This window comes from Rutidosis leptorrhynchoides, chromosome 3 (assembly GCF_046630445.1).
Source record: "Rutidosis leptorrhynchoides isolate AG116_Rl617_1_P2 chromosome 3, CSIRO_AGI_Rlap_v1, whole genome shotgun sequence".
In the NCBI taxonomy this organism is placed as follows: domain Eukaryota; kingdom Viridiplantae; phylum Streptophyta; class Magnoliopsida; order Asterales; family Asteraceae; genus Rutidosis; species Rutidosis leptorrhynchoides.
In genome coordinates this window covers 656,512,774-656,534,476 of record NC_092335.1, presented here as the reverse complement: position 1 = coordinate 656,534,476, position 21,703 = coordinate 656,512,774, and positions in this window count along the sequence as shown.

Here is a 21,703-nt window from a genome sequence, read left to right as displayed (position 1 = left end):
CTAACAACAATGAACAATGAAGTGTATTCTGCGAAGAATATGTGGCTCCTAATAGTTTTAGAGAGTACTTATTCTAGTTCAAACCAAAAAGCAAATGAGATTAATATCATATTAACTCATTAAATCCATGATTACATCTGAAGAAAATATATATGCAAGTATAATTTCATAAAGATTGTAATTAAAAATTCTTTCGTACAAACTGTTAATGATGAAAATATTTTAACGGGTAGGTAATACCCGAGGAATATTTAAGATTTCATATTAATAAGTTACACTGTACATTCTTCGAATCTGATTCAATAATTATCTATTACCCTGTTTACATTCACCGATATATGACTCTGTACACCACAGAATAACCATTTTCATTCAATTTCATATTTAGATTTTGACCTATCAGAATCCAACAAGTGGCATAATGAAGGAAACATTGGACAAAATAAAATTTGATAGAAACAAACAAATTAACTATGAGAAAATTTTTAAGAATCCACGCTAACTGTTCCTAGCTGACTGTTCCTAGCTAACTGGTTACATTTTATTTATCGCAATTAAATTATCGCAATTTATATTCTCGCAATTTTATTTATCGTCATTTAATTTCTGTTATTTACTTTTACGCACTTTAAATCGGGACACATGTATACAATACATCGGATTAATTCTGAGACAATAAGTTGTACACGGGTCATGATACGTATTTATTAATTCGAATATTTGGTACATCCTAACACAATAAGTATACAATACGTTTTGATAAATCCTAAGACAATACGTACACAATACGTCTTAGTTAATTCTATGACAATACGTTTACAATACGTCTCTGGGTTGATGCAAAGACAATACGTATACAATATGTCATTGGGAAATTCTAAGATTATATATATATAAACCAATTATTGGACTATCAGCTAAGGACTGCCATTATTGGACAATTAAAATGGATTAAAATATTAATTATAACATATGAAACTAAACAATTCTTCAAGTTTGCCACTTGATTTCATCTTAAACCTCATTTGAATCTTGACGATTCCAATCCATGTTCAAATCTTTCATGATTCTTGAAAACACCTCAATCGAGAGAATGAACCAACCTTCATCTACGGAAGAAAAGATTGATACATATAGTCATGCACCTGAAAACACTCGAAAACCTGAGTAAACGTTTAACACGTATCTGTTCTAGTTCCTTTGACATTGTTATTACCGAAGATCATTTTGCAATCCCTTTCCAAAGTAGCCAATTTTTTCACAGCTCCAGCAAGTCAACTCCGACTTTTTATCCAAAACAACCTTATTATAACCTTGATATATATGCGTACTCTTTATTGTTACTGGGGAACCTTTTATATTCCATCAGCGTTTAATCATCTAAAAACACAATTCTCCTGAAACCACCTCGGTTGGATAACCGATGACCCAGATCCGTTAACTTTGAAAATGCTGACGAAGCAGCATGTTATAGATGGTCTTAATGGCCAAAAGTGGATGATAAAGAAGGAAGTGTTGGGAACGCTCGATAGAAAATTTGGTACTGAAAAACGGATTGAGCTAACCATAAAGGAGACCAAGGACAAATACAAGGACCAAACCCTACATTCAAAGAATCCAGGTAATTCTGGAGCCGATGAAATCTTTAGAGAATATCTTGATTCGAAGTCATGTTAAAATCTTGCGAAAAATTTTTCTTCATCAAAATTCGAACTTAGAAACTCCAAAATATCATCATAAATATCTTCGATATTTCTGAGGATATTTTCATAAATATTCTTGTCCGAAATTATCTACCTCTTCGTGTTTTCTGTATATTGGAAACTTCTTCAAAATCTAATTATAAATTATGAATGAATTGTGGAGAAGTGTTGGGAAATGAAGCATGAGTTAGTATAATATAATGCGCTTGGCCAACGTGATTATATTACAGAAAGTCATGCTGAGTTTCTACTGGAACGTGATGATTCATAGATCATAATGTCATCATGTGCCATGTTACATAACTCTGTTATTCTACTTAACTTCTGAACATATCAATAAAGTATATTCTTGAAAGTTCTATCCTCGGTGATTTTGATAAATTTGAAAATCAAATTGTGCTATCACGTTCCTTCCTGCTTAGCACATTATAATCATTCGAAACTCCATACTTACAAATTTTGGACCATTACTCGCTTTACTAGCAGTCGAGAGGAGAATAAAAAGGCAAAGAGCTCCAAAATATAAGAGAAAATATAAAGCCCAATAACAACACGGAGGTTACAAACCGTGAATATTAATACGAATAGCAATATAAAGACACGGTATAATTAAGAATAGTATTACCCAAGGTAATATTAGAAGTAAATAGATTTTTCTGGTGGAAGAGAAGGATGATATAATTAATAATTAGAAAAATATCAAGGATTAGAATGGGATTAAGCATTTTCGCAATCTTTTGGATGTATGAACTAAGAAAGAAAGTATGGGAGTGATGGGAAGTAATGAAATGGAAGAAGTCCATTTATAGTGAAAATACTAGACAAAGAAATCAAGACAGATTTCCGCATTTAATTACATAGATCTTAATTTCCTTATTCGCCGAAAAATCAAATCTTCTAGATTTCGAAGATTTTCCCTAAATCCCTGGAATTCCGGAATTTCAACCGTTACCACGTCAAAACTTAAGACGAATATTTGATTCCTAATTTCACTCTTTTGTGATAGCTTCATTTGTACTCTTCGAGTAATCGAATTATTTTATCCATATTACTCAATGACGAGAAAATTCTATTTATCAACTCATATTCGTCATGAAAACATTCTTATTGTTAGCCATGACGACCTCGATCAAATTTCTTCTTTAACGGTTAGGTACTGTCACGACCCGAAAATTTCCGATCAAATTTAAACTTGATCTTTATATGTTTTCGACACGATAAGCAAAGTTTGTAATATTGAGTCTCGAAAACCTTGAAACTATGTTCATATATTCAATTACCCTTCTACTGTCCTCGATGATTCACGAATCATTGCTTGTAAATATGTGGATATATATAAAAATGTGTATATATAAATATATGTATAATATATATAATAACTTGAACATTAATAAACTATTACGTACATTTATAAATAAATATGTACAATACATTGTAATCAAAACTATTATTTTATATGTATATTTCTTGTATATTTAATTTAATTATTTAATATATATTTAATTGCGTAGTAAATTTTGTTATTTAAAAATGTTTATATATATATATACATAGCATATATTAAATATAATCAATTTTTAAGTTTAAATGGTTAATGTCTGTAACTTTCGGTTGACGTTTAATTACTTTAAAATAGGTCTAATATATATATATATATATATATATATATATATATATATATATATATATATATATATATATATATATATATATATATATATATATATATATATATATATATATATATATATATATATATATATATATATATGAAGATTTAAAATAAAAGCTATCCAAAATTTGATTAAAAAGATAGTAGTTTTGAAAAATATTTTTTTTACCTTTTCAATCTAAGTTTTTGTACTCCGTACATATAAATTGAAACAGAAAAGAAATAATTATGAAACCTTTTTGATCCGGTTTCAAACAGTTAATGAGTGAAATAAATAAATATATTTAATTTAAAGGTTTGGGATTTTTAGGAACACTTTTATATTTTAACTGTTTAGCAATGGACACGATATATTACCCCGTGTTAAATGTCGGCAGAGTGTAATAGTTAGTTGATCCGTGAAGTTGAATTTAGCACACAAACTTACTGTTTTTGTTTCATTATCTAACATACATCTTTACATATATATCTATATAAGCTTATACAAGTATGATAGAAGAGAGCAATCACACACACAACCACTATCATCGTCTTTCTTCTGTTCCCTTTTGTTTTTGTTTTTGTGCAAAGAACACCATCTCCATAAATCAAACACCACTTAATATAACCATCACCATCGCAGGTACCACATAAATCATTTTTTTTTTGAAGCAGCTATTCGTTGCCTACTTCTTCTACTACTGCTACAACTTTTTCTGTCCAATACAACCCAAGCCGAAACACCATCAAATTTGCTTCTGATTGTTCCTATTTCTATTCGAATTGTAACATAAAACCACCACTGTCACACATACTTGTTACACTTGTTTTCCTGTACAACGAAACCCACTAAACCTACCACAAATTTCTTGTTTAAATCGTAAACCCAACTAGAACTAATTTCATGTTTTTCCTACTCGACAGTCACCCAAAACCACCATTCGAAAGTCCTTACTATTCGTTAAAAACAACCCGAAAAGAACTATTGCTGTTACGTTTCTTTTCTGGCCAAAAACCAACTCAAACCGAACCCTTCTTTGTTGTTGATAACAAAGAACAAGGACCCTAACTAAACCCTCTTTATAACCTTCTACTATTCTATACGGTTACCCTTAATCCCACCACTGCACCCTCCACCGAGAACCATCTCAAGCCACCACATCAACCTCCTAAAACCATCATAAACCATCGTCATCACCTCTTTCTTTCTCTTCTCTTTCTCTATATATATATCTCACTCTTTCTCTTCGTTTTATGTTTTGTTCCAACAGTAAACCACCACTCTTGTATACTTCAAACACCATGGAAAAATTTACTGCAGCTGTACACTTTTTGATTATGTGAAGACGATGATAAAAGGGAACAGTGACAGGATATAGATGATGATGAACGAATGCATGATATATTTTTTAATGAAGATGATTAGATTATTTTTTCAATATGATCATAAATAGGTGATGGTTATAATAATGATTAGATTATGTTGATATGGGTCCTCAATTTCACGTGCAAATAGATCAAAATTTGTTTTCCAACGTCTCAAATTTATTAAGTTACTAGACTCCTTTTTGTATTGGGCCAGATATTTAATTTTTTTTTTAGGCCGATGAAGATTAAGCTTGGTTGGGTCGAGATTTAGTTTCTTTTGTTGGGCCGAGATTAGATTGCATATTGGGCCGAATTCTTCTTTTTGTTTCTGTTGGGCCGGTTTTGGATAAAATTGGGCCGAGAGATTGGTAATATGATGTTTATAGTTTTAGTTATGACGATGGTATGATGATGAAAGACATAATATTACGGGTTAGCTATAATTAAAATGGGATATTAATTGGAAAAAAATGGAAATGGTTGAATGGCTGAAAGTGTTATCCGGTTAGCGGGAGGTTGCGGGTTCAAACCCGGACTTGAGCATATTTTTAAAAAAAGGCCACTTATTTGAGGTAGTTTACTTTTTACTCATTTTTATTATTATCATTATTATTATTATTAGAACACTTATTATTAGTATTATTATTTTTAGAATCATAATTATTATTATCATTATTAAGTATAATTACTAATATTATTTATTATTTATTATTATTAATATTACTTTATCAAATTATTTTTAGTTATATAACACAATAGTTAATACATATAACATATCTATATTAACGAGTTATAATAAATACTAATTATTTAGTTAAAGTACATAAAATAGAAATATTTAAATTACTGATGAAACATATAATTTATTAAAATAACAATTATATCACTAATAATATGTAAATTTAGTTGTTCGATTACAAGTATATGTGTTAATATATATATTTGATATAGGTTCGTGAATCTGAGGCCAACCCTATAATTGTTCAATGTCATTCTATGTATTTTTACTACAAAATACAGTATGGTGAGTTTCATTTGCTTCCTTTTTAATTGCTTTTGCAATATATATTTTTGGGCTGAGAATACATGCGCTGCTTTTATAAATGTTTACAAAATAGACACAAGTACTTAAAACATATTCTACGTTGAGTTGTACCACTGGCATACTTCCCTGTAGCTTGGTAACTACTATTTACATGCGGTATTGTAAACGCGAATCCTGTTGATAGATCTATCGGGCCTGACAACCCCAACCGGGCTGGACGACCAGTATTCAACGGTTGCACAGTACTTCGTTTCGGTGACTACACTTGGTACGGTGTAGTGAGATTTCATAATAAAGGGAATATGCGACGTTGATTAAATGTTAAGTATGGTTACCAAGTGCTCAACCACTTAGAATATTTTTATTAAAACGTTTGTGTATATGAAATCTTGTGGTCTATTAAGATATTGAAATGATTGTTATGATAAACCTATGAACTCACCAACCTTTTGGTTGACACTTTTAAGCATGTTTATTCTCAGGTATGAATTAAGTCTTCCGCTGTGCATTTACTCATTTTAAAGATACTACATGGAGTCGTTTATGGCATGTAGAGTTCAGTACCTCGTAATGGGACCATATGTTGAAGACTTCGTCCAGGAGGATTAGGTCGGGGTCTTTACATAAAACGACCTCGAAATCAAGGTTAATTTTTTTTTTTTGCAAACAGCGACGAGCAGGTCTGTGATGTTTATATATATATTTTTTTCTTTTCTTGTTCGTTTTACATTAATACGTTTACTTAATACAAATTGTTATAAATATAATGATGTACCTAAAATTATTGATGTTGTGGATTGTGGGTGTACCGAATGAATGGTGGGGAAGAAGATGAACATCGCTAGTTAAGGGTTAAAATAAATCGGTTTGAAGTATAATCAGAAAAGTAGAAACAGCGTAGTGGTAAAGGGTGTTGACGGGTTTTCGAGAGGTCGGGGGGTTCGAGCCTCGCTGGAGGAATTCTTTTTATATAAAGCTTATTTGAAGGTAGATTTCTTTTGTTATGCTATATTTATTATTATTATTATGGTTAATATTATTATTTGCTATAATTAAATTATTATCAATTGTGTTATTATTAAATTGATTGTATTTACTAGTGTTATTATTAACTTGATTGTATTTATTACTAGTAGTAATATAATTACTAGTATTATTATTAATTAACACTTATTATTATTAGCGTGATTAATTATTACTACCAAATATTATTATTATTGTTACTAATATGATTATTATAAGTTATTATTATTACTACTAGTAATATTAAGGATTATCATTATTTTCATTATCATCATTGATATTATAAACATTATTAATAATATCATTATTATCAACTTTTTTAGAAGTATCGTTATTATTATTTTTCACTAATATTAGTATTAATATCATTTTTTGGTAACTACTAGTTTTACTGTTATTATTATTAACTTAAGTATCAATTTTAACAAATTCGTTATTGTTATTAGTATTATCGATATTAAGAAAGTTATTATTATTAGTAAGTTATTATTATCAGAACTAACATTTGGTTACAAATAACTATATTCTTACCTAAAATATACTTAATACATATATTACAATTATAGTAATAGTTTATATACATACATATCTAACATAATAACAATATCTATATAAATACTTAAATGTAACAAACTAATGATATATATATATATATATATATATATATATATATATATATATATATATATATATATATATATATATATGTATAGATATTAAACATTTTGAATATATATACAAACTAAATAAGTATAATATATAATTTAAGATAATATATAAACTTGTTCGATTACAATTATATATTTTAATTTATATACAATGATATAGGTTCGTGAATCCAAGGCCAACCCTGCATTGTTCAGTTATTCAATATAGTCATATGTATTTTTACTACAAAATACATTAGGTGAGTTTCATTTGCTCCCTTTTTTTAAATGCTTTTGCAATATATATTTTTGGGACTGAGAATACATGAGCTACTTTTATAACGGTTTTACGAAATAGACACAAGTAATCAAAACTACATTATATGGTTGAATTATCGAAATCGAATATGCCCCTTTTTATTAAGTCTGGTAATCTAAGAATTAGGGAACAGACACCCTAATTGACGCGAACTCTAAAGATAGATCTATCGGGCCCAACAAGCCCCATCCAAAGTATCGGATGCTTTAGTACTTCGAAATTTATATCATGTCCGAAGGAGGATCCCGGAATGATGGGGATATTCTTATATACATATTGTGAATGTCGGTTACCAGGTGTTCAATCCATATGAATGATATTTTTGTCTCTATGCATGGGACGTATGTTTATGAGAAATGGAAATATGAAATCTTGTGGTCTATTAAAATTATGAAATGATTATTTATGTTAAACTAATGAACTCACCAACCTTTTGGTTGACACTTTAAAGCATGTTTATTCTCAGGTACGAAAGAAATCTTCCGCTGTGCATTTGCTCATTTTAGAGATATTACTTGAAGTCATTCATGACATATTTCAAAAGACGTTGCATTCGAGTTGTTGAGTTCATCAAGATTATTATTAAGTCAATTATAGTTAGATATATTATGAAATGGTATGCATGCCGTCAACTTTCAATGTAATGAAAGATTGTCTTTTCAAAAACGAATACAATGTTTGTAAAATGTATCATATAGAGGTCAAGTACCTCGCAATGTAATCAACTGTTGTGAATCGTTTATAATCGATATGGACTTCGTCCGGATGGATTAGGACGGGTCTTCACATGTACGGTGTTACAAGCAAGCAAGCAGCTATTCTCATCACGGGCACCAAACATTCAGAAATTGGAAGAACTTACAAATTCATTACTAAACACGCAGCTATCTCCTTCAACATCAGGTAAGCTATTTACCAGTTTTCTTTTTTTAACATTTATAGAATGTGTATCGCCACTAAAACCACTTCAAACAGATGGTCCTGCGGGCTCCACATACGCATTGACCTTTTTTTGGCGGCATTTAACACTCTTAATCATACCCATATCCCAACCAATTAAATTCATCTTATGAAACCAAATATTAACAGGAGTAAGTATGTAATAAGTATCTACCATCTCTAGACTTAGGTCTAAGAACCCTAACAAATTAAAATTGGTGGTCCTAATTAAGGGAAAATCTCAGCCCCATAAAATTTCGATTATGAAATATGTAATAAGTATCTAGTATATAGGAATAATTAGGCCTTAAAATCCTTAACAAATTAAAATTGGGTATCCTAATTACAAAAAGAAACAACAGCCTCATAAATAGTTGTTTACGAAATTAGATGGAAAAAATAATAGCAGCAAGTGGAGTAAAAGGCAAAGACAGCAGCATGCATACCTTATAGCATAAAGAACATAAGCTGACGGAAGACGGATGAAGATTTCCAGAGGTGAAATCGTTAGTAGGGAAACGGATGAGAGAGCGTAATAGATTTTTGGAGATGAAGGAAGAAGGTTGGAAAAGAATCGGTGATAATAGTAGGTTTACGAATTTTAGAGTAGGGAGGAAAAAAAGGAAAAAAAAGGTGAAAAAAAAAACGGAAAAGTAGAATATGCAACTAAGGGGGGAGATGACATGTGTCTAGGGAGGACACGTGTTGGATGCTGGTAAAACGAAAATCGGGGTAAAAACTGGGGATCGAACCCCACACAATATGGATAGCAACTAAGATACCAGCCAACCAAGCGAAGAGGCTGGAATTGAGATTGTTCAGACGATTAAGTATATAGGGTGTGTGAAACGACGTTGTGTAAAACATAAAACGACAGATTTTGGCGCGACTAATAGTATATAAGAATAAAATAATAATAACCACTCTCATTGATGTAGCCATATGAGCTTTTTGAACTAGCAATTACAAGTAATAAAATAAATAGTAGTACCAACATTTAAGCATAATGCATCATATAATGCTATCATGTACTTATATTGTTGATTATATAACCATATGAGATAATTCTTGAATGGATTTTTTTCTTAGATTAGTCGTGAATGCGCATAAATATATTATATAGTTTAGTAACTGTTGCTTTAATTAAATTAATATATAGTCGTCAAATATAACAGAATTGTACACTTTAACAATGAATATAAGGGTTGTCATTAAAACTACGGAAATGACCCGTGGAACTACGGGTTTGTTTAAACGAAATAATTTAATGATATATTTAGGTATTAAGTGAATTTAAACGCTAAAGCCATTTAGTTTAATGACCCGACGGATTCCGACTAAGAAACTTCTCGTTGTTTTTACAGACACATTGATGTACTTAACTTGGTCGGAATAAATGAACTACATACAGTAAAACCTCTATAATTTAATACTCGACAAATTAATAACCTCGATAAAATTAATAATTTACCCGGTCCCAACTTGGGACCAGTACAAATTTGGACCTCAATCGATAAAATAATAAGATAATAATTTTTTTGAAATCCCAATGTAAATATATTGGTCCCAGCGACACTATAAATTAATAATTACTATTTTATTTCTAAAATCACAATATACATTGAACTTCACAAGTTCATTAATGTGTATATGTACATAAATGAGAATTTTGAAGGTTATTGTTTGTGTTTTATTCAAATAGGTAAAGTGAACGGACATGATAATTTTTAATGACGATACATTAATTTGAGACGTGCTCACAAATATAAGCCAATTCTTTAAATTGATAATTTATTAATTTATCGAAATAATAATATTTCGCTATATTAATAAAATATCTCGGTCCCAACATTATTAATTTATAGAGGTTTTACTGTATATTCTCTCACCAACATCTTCCAATTTCATCACAATTACTATTTTTCTTTTCATAAAAGCCTACATAGAACCTTTTATTGAGACGTGTATTTCGCACACATATATAACGTAATTAATTTCGTAAAGAGAACTCATATTTGAATTTGAATAATAATACAATAATAATTACTCCGTAATAATTAATGAGAGTGAAATTTTTTTCTCCAGAAATAAATAAATAAGTCGATTTAAATTAATTAGATTAATGACATCACTTTAAGGGCTTAGATTTTTTTTTTTTTCTTAACAAAGGAGATAATCTAATAATAACATCATCATTATAGGATTTTAATAGAAACTATAGATAGATAATCAAAAATTATTAAATTGACAAGGTGTGTCAATAGGTGCAGTTATGTAACCTCACTTATATAGCGATGGGTTCTTCGGTGTATTGGCAGACAAACAAGTAGGCTACTGATGGGTTTTTTTGTGATGTATTGTTCAATGTTGGTCTTTGTTTTATAAAGTTTTGTCGTTCATGTCTTGTTATTGTTTCATTTGTTACAGATAGTTTTATAGAGTTTTGTTTTGAGTTCGATATACTTTGTTTCTCTAGGTTTTTCGCGCTTTCATTTTTCATGAAATTGTGTCGTTTGTTTAGTTAGTTATTATTATTTTTGCCATAAAAGAAAATAATAATATAAAAATAAAAACTTATATAGCTAGGTCTTGTCTAGTTCTGCCTTTTTATCAATGAAATTATTATGCTTAAGTTTAAAACTTGGATTACATATCGGGAGTACATCAAAGTTTATTGTTTTGTGTTTGTTAACCACCCATATTTGAAAATGATTTTGTAAGCTACTCATGTTTATCTTTTCATGTTGTAGACCACCCATATTCAAAAATGAGTTTGTAGGCCATCCAAGTTCGTATGTTGTTAAATATATATCAAATTCGACTAAAATTAATAGACGACATATATCTTATACATTTATTATTTGTAACAAACTACTCATTATGTTTAGCAAGTGTATATCCTGTACAATCACATCCCAAAATAGATGGTAAGGTTATTAGTTTTCTTGTAAAGCAATTCTTGTACGATGTATATATATTTGATCATAGATGAATGAAAAGGGCATGGCCAATATTTTACATGGTATCAACCCTAATCTTCGATCCTTTTCTCTAAAACCCATCCACGTTTTTCTTTTTTCTCTGCTATTTCTCCCATGGCTGACTCAGGCAAAATTCACCCTGCCATCACCGTACACAACATCAAAACCGCTATCCCAATCACCCTTGATCTCGATACTAGCCAATACGGGTCCTGGGCGGAGCTATTCCAAATCCATTGTAGAGCTTACCAAGTGCTTGATCATATCATTCCTTCCAAAGATGACTCCTCTTCTTCCACAACCACAGACACTAATCCTCCTGAAAATTAGGATCGTCTAGATGCTATAGTTTTGCAGTGGATCTATGGCACCATCACTCTCGGCCTCCTTAACACCATCATGAAACCTGGATCCACAACCAAAGACGCGTGGGATCGAATCAAAAACATTTTTCAAGACAACAAAAGTACACGTGCTATTCACCTTCAACACAAATTTACGAACACCCGTCTTAATGATTTTCCCAACATCTCTGCCTACTGTCAGGAGATTAAGTTAATTGCAGATCAATTATCAACCGTTGCACCCAAACTTGAGGAAGATAGCATTGTTCTTCAATTAATTACTGGACTCAATGATAACTATGACACAATCGGCTCACAACTCGCGCACACCACTCCACTGCCATCATTTTATGCAGCACGCTCGACTTTGATTCTTGAAGAATCACGCAAGCACAAACAAATCGCCAACACATCTGCAACTATATCCTCCGATGCTGCTCTTGTGACCACCGCAACCCCTCCTTCAAAGCAATCATCGACTGCTCACTCTGGTAATTCTAATCTTAGTGGAAACTATTCTGGTACAGCTAATTCTGGTAACACTCGCAATTTTAATCAGTATGCTCGTGGCAGGCGTCACAACAACCGAGGAAATTTTCGGGGTAGGTTTAATTCGAACAGGGGAAAAGGACGGCAGTCTGGTAATTTTAATGGGTCCAATGGACAATACAATGGGGATACGGTTCTTGGGTTTGGCAAGGCCCAAATTGGAACTCACCTCCTGTTCCCTACCTGTCCACTCCCTACATCAGGCCCAATTACCATCCGGCCCAGCAGGGAATTTTAGGACCAGGCCCACGCCAGTCTCCCTCATACGCACACTCAGCCTCCTCTGTGGCACCTACAGACATTGAGTCCACCATGTACACGATGAGCCGTCATCCTCCTGACGACAACTGGTACATGGATACTGGAGCTACATCCCACATGACAGGTTCCGCAGGTAAACTCATGTCTTATTCTCAATTAAGTCTTCCTCGCAAAATAATAGTCGGTAATGGTAATAGCATTCCAATACAAGGGTATGGTCACACCTCTTTTCCCTCTATTACACGTCCGCTTTACTTATAAAATGTTTTGCATGCGCCTAACCTTATTAAAAACCTTGTATCTGTTCGCCGTCTTTCAATTGAAAATAACATATCTCTTGAATTTGACCCTTTTGGTTTTACTGTGAAGGATTTTCCGCTGGGGACCCCAATCATGCGATGTAAAGCTCCGGCGACCTCTAACCTATTCAACTCTCCAAGCTTCAGCAACACCTTCTGTTCGCTTTTCTTGCTTCTACTTCAGTATTTAACATTTAGTCGTCCCGACATTTCATACGCCGTTCAGCAAGTGTGTCTTCACATGCACGATCCTCGCGAATCTCATCTTCTTGCCCTCAAACGTATTATCAGATACATAAAGGGGACTCCAGATCTTGGTTTGCACATCTCCAAATCCACGTCACATACACTAGTTGGCTACACCAATGCCGACTGGGGTGGCTGTCCAAAAAATCGCCGCTCCACTTTCAGTTATTGTGTTTATTTGGGCGATAACCTACTATCTTGGTCCTCCAAACGTCAGACTACCTTGTCTCGTTCTAGTGCCAAAGCCGAATACCGGGGGGTTGCAAATGTTGTGGCCGAATGTTGTTGGTTGAGAAATCTTCTTCTTGAGTTAAAATGTCCAATCTATAAAGCATCATTGGTATATTGTGACAACGTAAGCGCTATATATTGAAATGTCCCGTTCTTATTGATTAAAAACGTTCCATATTAATTGATTTCGTTGCGAGGTTTTGACCTCTATATGAGACGTTTTTCAAAGACTTCATTCATTTTAAAACAAACCATAACCTTTATTTCATCAATAAAGGTTTAAAAAGCTTTACGTAGATTATCAAATAATGATAATCTAAAATATCCTGTTTACACACGACCATTACATAATGGTTTACAATACAAATATGTTACAACAAAATAAGTTTCTTGAATGCAGTTTTTACACAATATCATACAAACATGGACTCCAAATCTCGTCCTTATTTAAGTATGCGACAGCGGAAGCTCTTTATAATCACCTGAGAATAAACATGCTTAAAACGTCAACAAAAATGTTGGTGAGTTATAGGTTTAACCTATATATATCAAATCATAATAATAGACCACAAGATTTCATATTTCAATACACATCCCATACATAGAGATAAAAGTCATTCATATGGTGAACACCTGGTAACCGACATTAACAAGATGCATATATAAGAATATCCCCATCATTCCGGGACACCCTTCGGATATGATATAAATTTCGAAGTACTAAAGCATCCGGTACTTTGGATGGGGCTTGTTGGGCCCGATAGATCTATCTTTAGGATTCGCGTCAATTAGGGTGTCTGTTCCCTAATTCTTAGATTACCAGACTTAATAAAAAGGGGCATATTCGATTTCAATAATTCAACCATAGAATGTAGTTTCACGTACTTGTGTCTATTTTGTAAATCATTTATAAAACCTGCATGTATTCTCATCCCAAAAATATTAGATTTTAAAAGTGGGACTATAACTCACTTTCACAGATTTTTACTTCGTCGGGAAGTAAGACTTGGCCACTGGTTGATTCACGAACCTATAACAATATATACATATATATCAAAGTATGTTCAAAATATATTTACAACACTTTTAATATATTTTGATATTTTAAGTTTATTAAGTCAGCTGTCCTCGTTAGTAACCTACAACTAGTTGTCCACAGTTAGATGTACAGAAATAAATCGATAAATATTATCTTGAATCAATCCATGACCCAGTGTATACGTATCTCAGTATTGATCACAACTCAAACTATATATATTTTGGAATCAACCTCAACCCTGTATAGCTAACTCCAACATTCACATATAGAGTGTCTATGGTTGTTCCGAAATATATATAGATGTGTCGACATGATAGGTCGAAACATTGTATACGTGTCTATGGTATCTCAAGATTACATAATATACAATACAAGTTGATTAAGTTATGGTTGGAATAGATTTGTTACCAATTTTCACGTAGCTAAAATGAGAAAAATTATCCAATCTTGTTTTACCCATAACTTCTTCATTTTAAATCCGTTTTGAGTGAATCAAATTGCTATGGTTTCATATTGAACTCTATTTTATGAATCTAAACAGAAAAAGTATAGGTTTATAGTTGGAAAAATAAGTTACAAGTCGTTTTTGTAAAGGTAGTCATTTTAGTCGAAAGAACGACGTCTAGATGACCATTTTAGAAAACATACTTCCACTTTGAGTTTAACCATAATTTTTGGATATAGTTTCATGTTCATAATAAAAATCATTTTCTCAGAATAACAACTTTTAAATCAAAATATCATAGTTTTTAATTAACTAACCCAAAACAGCCCGCGGTGTTACTACGACGGCGTAAATTCGGTTTTACGGTGTTTTTCGTGTTTCCAGGTTTTAAATCATTAAGTTAGCATATCATATAGATATAGAACATGTGTTTAGTTTATTTTAAAAGTCAAGTTAGAAGGATTAACTTTTGTTTGCGAACAAGTTTAGAATTAACTAAACTATGTTCTAATGATTACAAGTTTAAACCTTCGAATAAGATAGCTTTATATGTATGAATCGAATGATGTTATGAACATCATTACTACCTTAAGTTCCTTGAACAAACCTACTGGAAAAGAGAAAAATAGATCTAGCTTCAACAGATCCTTGGATGGCTCGAAGTTCTTGAAGCAGAATCATGACACGAAAACAAGTTCAAGTAAGATCATCACTTGAAATAAGATTGTTATAGTTATAGAAATTGAACCAAAGTTTGAATATGATTATTACCTTGTATTAGAATGATAACCTACTGTAAGAAACAAAGATTTCTTGAGGTTGGATGATCACCTTACAAGATTGGAAGTGAACTAGCAAACTTGAAAGTATTCTTGATTTTATGTAACTAGAACTTGTAGAATATATGAAGAACACTTAGAACTTGAAGATAGAACTTGAGAGAGATCAATTAGATGAAGAAAATTGAAGAATGAAAGTGTTTGTAGGTGTTTTTGGTCGTTGGTGTATGGATTAGATATAAAGGATATGTAATTTTGTTTTCATGTAAATAAGTCATGAATGATTACTCATATTTTTGTAATTTTATGAGATATTTCATGCTAGTTGCCAAATGATGGTTCTCACATGTGTTAGGTGACTCACATGGGCTGCTAAGAGCTGATCATTGGAGTGTATATACCAATAGTACATACATCTAAAAGCTGTGTATTGTACGAGTACGAATACGGGTGCATACGAGTAGAATTGTTGATGAAACTGAACGAGGATGTAATTGTAAGAATTTTTGTTAAGTAGAAGTATTTTGATAAGTGTATTGAAGTCTTTCAAAAGTGTATAAATACATATTAAAACACTACATGTATATACATTTTAACTGAGTCGTTAAGTCATCGTTAGTCGTTACATGTAAGTGTTGTTTTGAAACCTTTAGGTTAACGATCTTGTTAAATGTTGTTAACCCAATGTTTATAATATCAAATGAGATTTTAAATTATTATATTATCATGATATTATCATGTATGAATATCTCTTAATATGATATATATATACATTAAATGTCTTTACAACGATAATCGTTACATATATGTCTCGTTTAAAAATTATTAAGTTAGTATTCGTGTTTTTACATATGTAGTTCATTGTTAATATACTTAATGATATGTTTACTTATCATAGTATCATGTTAACTATATATATATCCATATATATATCATCATATAGTTTTTACAAGTTTTAACGTTCGTGAATCACCGGTCAACTTGGGTGGTCAATTGTCTATATGAAACATATTTCAATTAATCAAGTCTTAACAAGTTTGATTGCTTAACATGTTGGTAATATTTAATCATGTAAATATCAATCTCAATTAATATATATAAACATGGAAAAGTTCGGGTCACTACAGTACCTACCCGTTAAATAAATTTCGTCCCGAAATTTTAAGCTGTTGAAGGTGTTGACGAATCTTCTGGAAATAGATGCGGGTATTTCTTATTCATCTGATCTTCACGCTCCCAGGTGAACTCGGGTCCTCTACGAGCATTCCATCGAACCTTAACAATTGGTATCTTGTTTTGCTTAAGTCTTTTAACCTCACGATCCATTATTTCGACGGGTTCTTCGATGAATTGGAGTTTTTCGTTGATTTGGATTTCATCTAACGAAATAGTGAGATCTTCTTTAGCAAAACATTTCTTCAAATTCGAGACGTGGAAAGTGTTATGTACAGCCGCGAGTTGTTGAGGTAACTCAAGTCAGTAAGCTACTTGTCCGACACGATCAATAATCTTGAATGGTCCAATATACCTTGGATTTAATTTCCCTCGTTTACCAAATCGAACAACGCCTTTCCAAGGTGCAACTTTAAGCATGACCATCTCTCCAATTTCAAATTCTATATCTTTTCTTTTAATTTCAGCGTAGCTCTTTTGTCGACTTTGGGCGGTTTTCAACCGTTGTTGAATTTGGATGATCTTCTCGGTAGTTTCTTGTATAATCTCCGGACCCGTAATCTGTCTATCCCCCACTTCACTCCAACAAATAGAAGACCTGCACTTTCTACCATAAAGTGCTTCAAACGGCGCCATCTCAATGCTTGAATGGTAGCTGTTGTTGTAGGAAAATTCTGCTAACGGTAGATGTCGATCCCAACTGTTTCCGAAATCAATAACACATGCTCGTAGCATGTCTTCAAGCATTTGTATCGTCCTTTCGCTCTGCCCATCAGTTTGTGGATGATAGGCAGTACTCATGTCTAGACGAGCTCCTAATGCTTGCTGTAATGTCTGCCAGAATCTTGAAATAAATCTGCCATCCCTATCAGAGATAATAGAGATTGGTATTCCATGTCTGGAGATGACTTCCTTCAAATACAGTCGTGCTAACTTCTCCATCTTGTCATCTTCTCTTATTGGAAGGAAGTGTGCTGATTTGGTGAGACGATCAACTATTACCCAAATAGTATCAAAACCACTTGCAGTCCTTGGCAATTTAGTGATGAAATCCATGGTAATGTTTTCCCATTTCCATTCTGGGATTTCGGGTTGTTGAAGTAGACCTGATGGTTTCTGATGCTCAGCTTTGACCTTAGAACACGTCAAACATTCTCCTACGTATTTAGCAACATCGTCTTTCATACCCGGCCACCAAAAATGTTTCTTGAGATCCTTGTACATCTTCCCCGTTCCAGGATGTATTGAGTATCTGGTTTTATGAGCTTCTCAAAGTACCATTTCTCTCATATCTCCAAATTTTGGTACCCAAATCCTTTCAGCCCTATACCGGGTTCCGTCTTCCCGAATATTAAGATGCTGCTCCGATCCTTTGGGTATTTCATCCTTTAAATTTCCCTCTTTTAAAACTCCTTGTTGCGCCTCCTTTATTTGAGTAGTAAGGTTATTATGAATCATTATATTCATAGATTTTACTCGAATGGGTTCTCTGTCCTTCCTGCTCAAGGCATCGGCTACCACATTTGCCTTCCCCGGGTGGTAACGAATCTCAAAGTCGTAATCATTCAACAATTCAATCCACCTACGCTGCCTCATATTCAGTTGTTTCTGATTAAATATGTGTTGAAGACTTTTGTGGTCGGTATATATAATACTTTTGACCCCATATAAGTAGTGCCTCCAAGTCTTTAATGCAAAAACAACCGCTCCTAATTCCAAATCATGCGTCGTATAATTTTGTTCGTGAATCTTCAATTGTCTAGACGCATAAGCAATCACCTTCGTTCGTTGCATTAATACACAACCGAGACCTTGCTTTGATGCATCACAATAAATCACAAAATCATCATTCCCTTCAGGCAATGACAATATAGGTGCCGTAGTTAGCTTTTTCTTCAATAACTGAAACGCTTTCTCTTGTTCATCATTCCATTCAAATTTCTTCCCTTTATGCGTTAATGCAGTCAAGGGTTTTGCTATTCTGGAAAAGTCTTGGATGAACCTTCTGTAGTAACCAGCTAGTCCTAAAAACTGGCGTATGTGTTTCGGAGTTTTCGGGGTTTCCCACTTTTCAACAGTTTCTATCTTTGCCGGATCCACCTTAATACCTTCTTTGTTCACTATGTGACCGAGGAATTGAACTTCTTCCAACCAAAATGCACACTTTGAAAACTTAGCGTACAATTCTTCCTTCCTCAATACTTCTAACACCTTTCTCAAATGTTCACCGTGTTCTTGGTCATTCTTTGAGTAAATAAGTATGTCATCAATGAAGACAATGACAAACTTGTCAAGGTATGGTCCACACACTCGGTTCATAAGGTCCATGAACACAGCTGGTGCATTAGTTAAACCAAACGGCATGACCATAAACTCGTAATGACCGTAACGTGTTCTGAAAGCAGTCTTTGGAATATCATCTTCTTTCACCCGCATTTGATGATACCCGGAACGTAAGTCAATCTTTGAATAAACAGACGAGCCTTGTTGTAACGACCCGTCAAAATCGCTATTGACGCGGCACGTTAATCATTGATTCCACAGTGAGGTTTTGACCTCTATATGATACGTTTTGATAAAATATTGCATTCATTAAAATAAGTAACTTTCTAAACATAGAAAGTTATAAACATGTGGGCGAGTGCTTAGGTATAAGCAAAACCCCGAAATACATAAGTCTTTAATTTACAGGTTGACATCACAGTCCAATTATTTATTACACAACGCAGTTTTATTTTGAATGCAATAAACTTTGTACAAAGCATGAGAGACTCCATGCAGGCAACAAGCACATCACAGCGGAAGCATTCTAAGGACCTGAGAATAAAACATGCTAAAAAGTCAACACGAATGTTGGTGAGTTATAGGTTTAATTGCTCGAGTCATAAACATATATAAAGATAGACCACAAGATTTCATCAAAAGTTTATCAATAGATTCTACGTAACAGAGCACCCTGGTAACTAAACTTAACGCTATAGTGATAATTACCCCATTCGTTTTAATACACGCAAACCAACGTGTCTTAAACTCAAATAACATACGTCCGTTAAAAGGCTAGTGCTCTAGCTCGGACGGGGATGTCAAGCCCTATGGATCCATATACAATTATTCGCGCCCACCAGTCCATATCCTATGTACTGGCAGCTACTAGTTACCAAAGCTAAGGGATTTTTGGTTTAACTCAGTGTAGAATTTAGTATGTACTTGTGTCTTATCGCGTTTAAAATAAATTGCATATATTCTCAGCCCAAAAATATTTAAAGTATTTAAAAAGGGAGACTATAAACTCACTGTTCAATATTGAGACTCAATATTGTAGGCAAATTGCGTAGACGTAATGATGGTAGACGACTGTATGGTTGGCCTTGGATTCAAGAACAATACCCCGAACAATACCCAATATTTCCTTAGCTTAAAGTGGTTTAAAACCCGAATTAAAACACCCTCGAATATACTTTATTATTATTAAACTTAAATTTAAAATTATAATTATAATTTAAATATAAATTTTTATTACTGAAGAAGAAAATATGTGATAATTCGTCGAGCAAAACAGGCGTATTTATATTACTTTTCCGTTTACTGTAGCTCATGCGATCGCATGAGTTTTCAGTGTTTTTGCCATGCGATCGCATGGCCGCCTTTTCTGTTTTTGTTTGGTAGTTCGTCGACATCAAATAGTGTTACTGTAGCAAATAGTGTTTTACTGTAGCAAATAATCTGCTCAATCGGATGCTGGTTCATCAAATAGCTGGTTGTAGAACACACAGCATCTTGATCATCAGCTGGTTCAGATGAGTGAGCAGCAACAGAAGGTTGCTGATCAATATCAGTAGAATCAGTACCAGCTTGTGATCTCTCAGAACCAGCAGACCTAGGCTCATAGTGTTTTACAGCAACAAATAGTGTTTACTGTAGCAAATAGTGTTTACTGTAGCAAATAGTGTTTACTGTAGCAAATCACTGTAGCAAAATACGGTTTCACTGTAGCAAAATACGGTTTCACTGTAGCAAATAGTGTTTTACTGTAGCAAATAGTGTTTTACTGTAGCAAATAGTGTTTTACTGTAGCAAATAGGGTTTTACTGTAGGAAAGTCGTTTTTACTTGTACATATATATATACATACATATAATTGTTCATGAATCGTCGAGAGTAATCAAAGGTAATTGTATATATGAAACAGTTCTAAAATTTTGAGACTCAATCTAACAGACTTTGTTTAGCGTGTTAAAATAATAAATCGTATAGAGAATTGGTTTAAATAAGTCAAAAATTTTCGGGTCATCACAGTACCTCCCCCTTAAAGAAAATTTCGTCCCGAAATTTTGAGTAGTACCTGTTTCATGAGCGATATCAGTGAACAAATGTGGATACTTTTGCTTCATCTGATCTTCACGTTCCCAAGTAAACTCGGGTCCTCGTCTTGCGTTCCAACGAACCCTAACTATCGGTATTTTGCTTTGTTTTAATTGTTTGACCTCACGGTCCATGATTTCAACAGGTTCTTCGATAAAATGAAGTTTATCATTGATTCGTATTTCGTCAAGAGGAATTACGACATCCTCTTCAGCTAAACATTTCTTCAAATTTGACACGTGAAATGTGTTGTGAACACTACTAAGTTCTTGCGGTAGCTTTAATCGATAAGCAACTGTT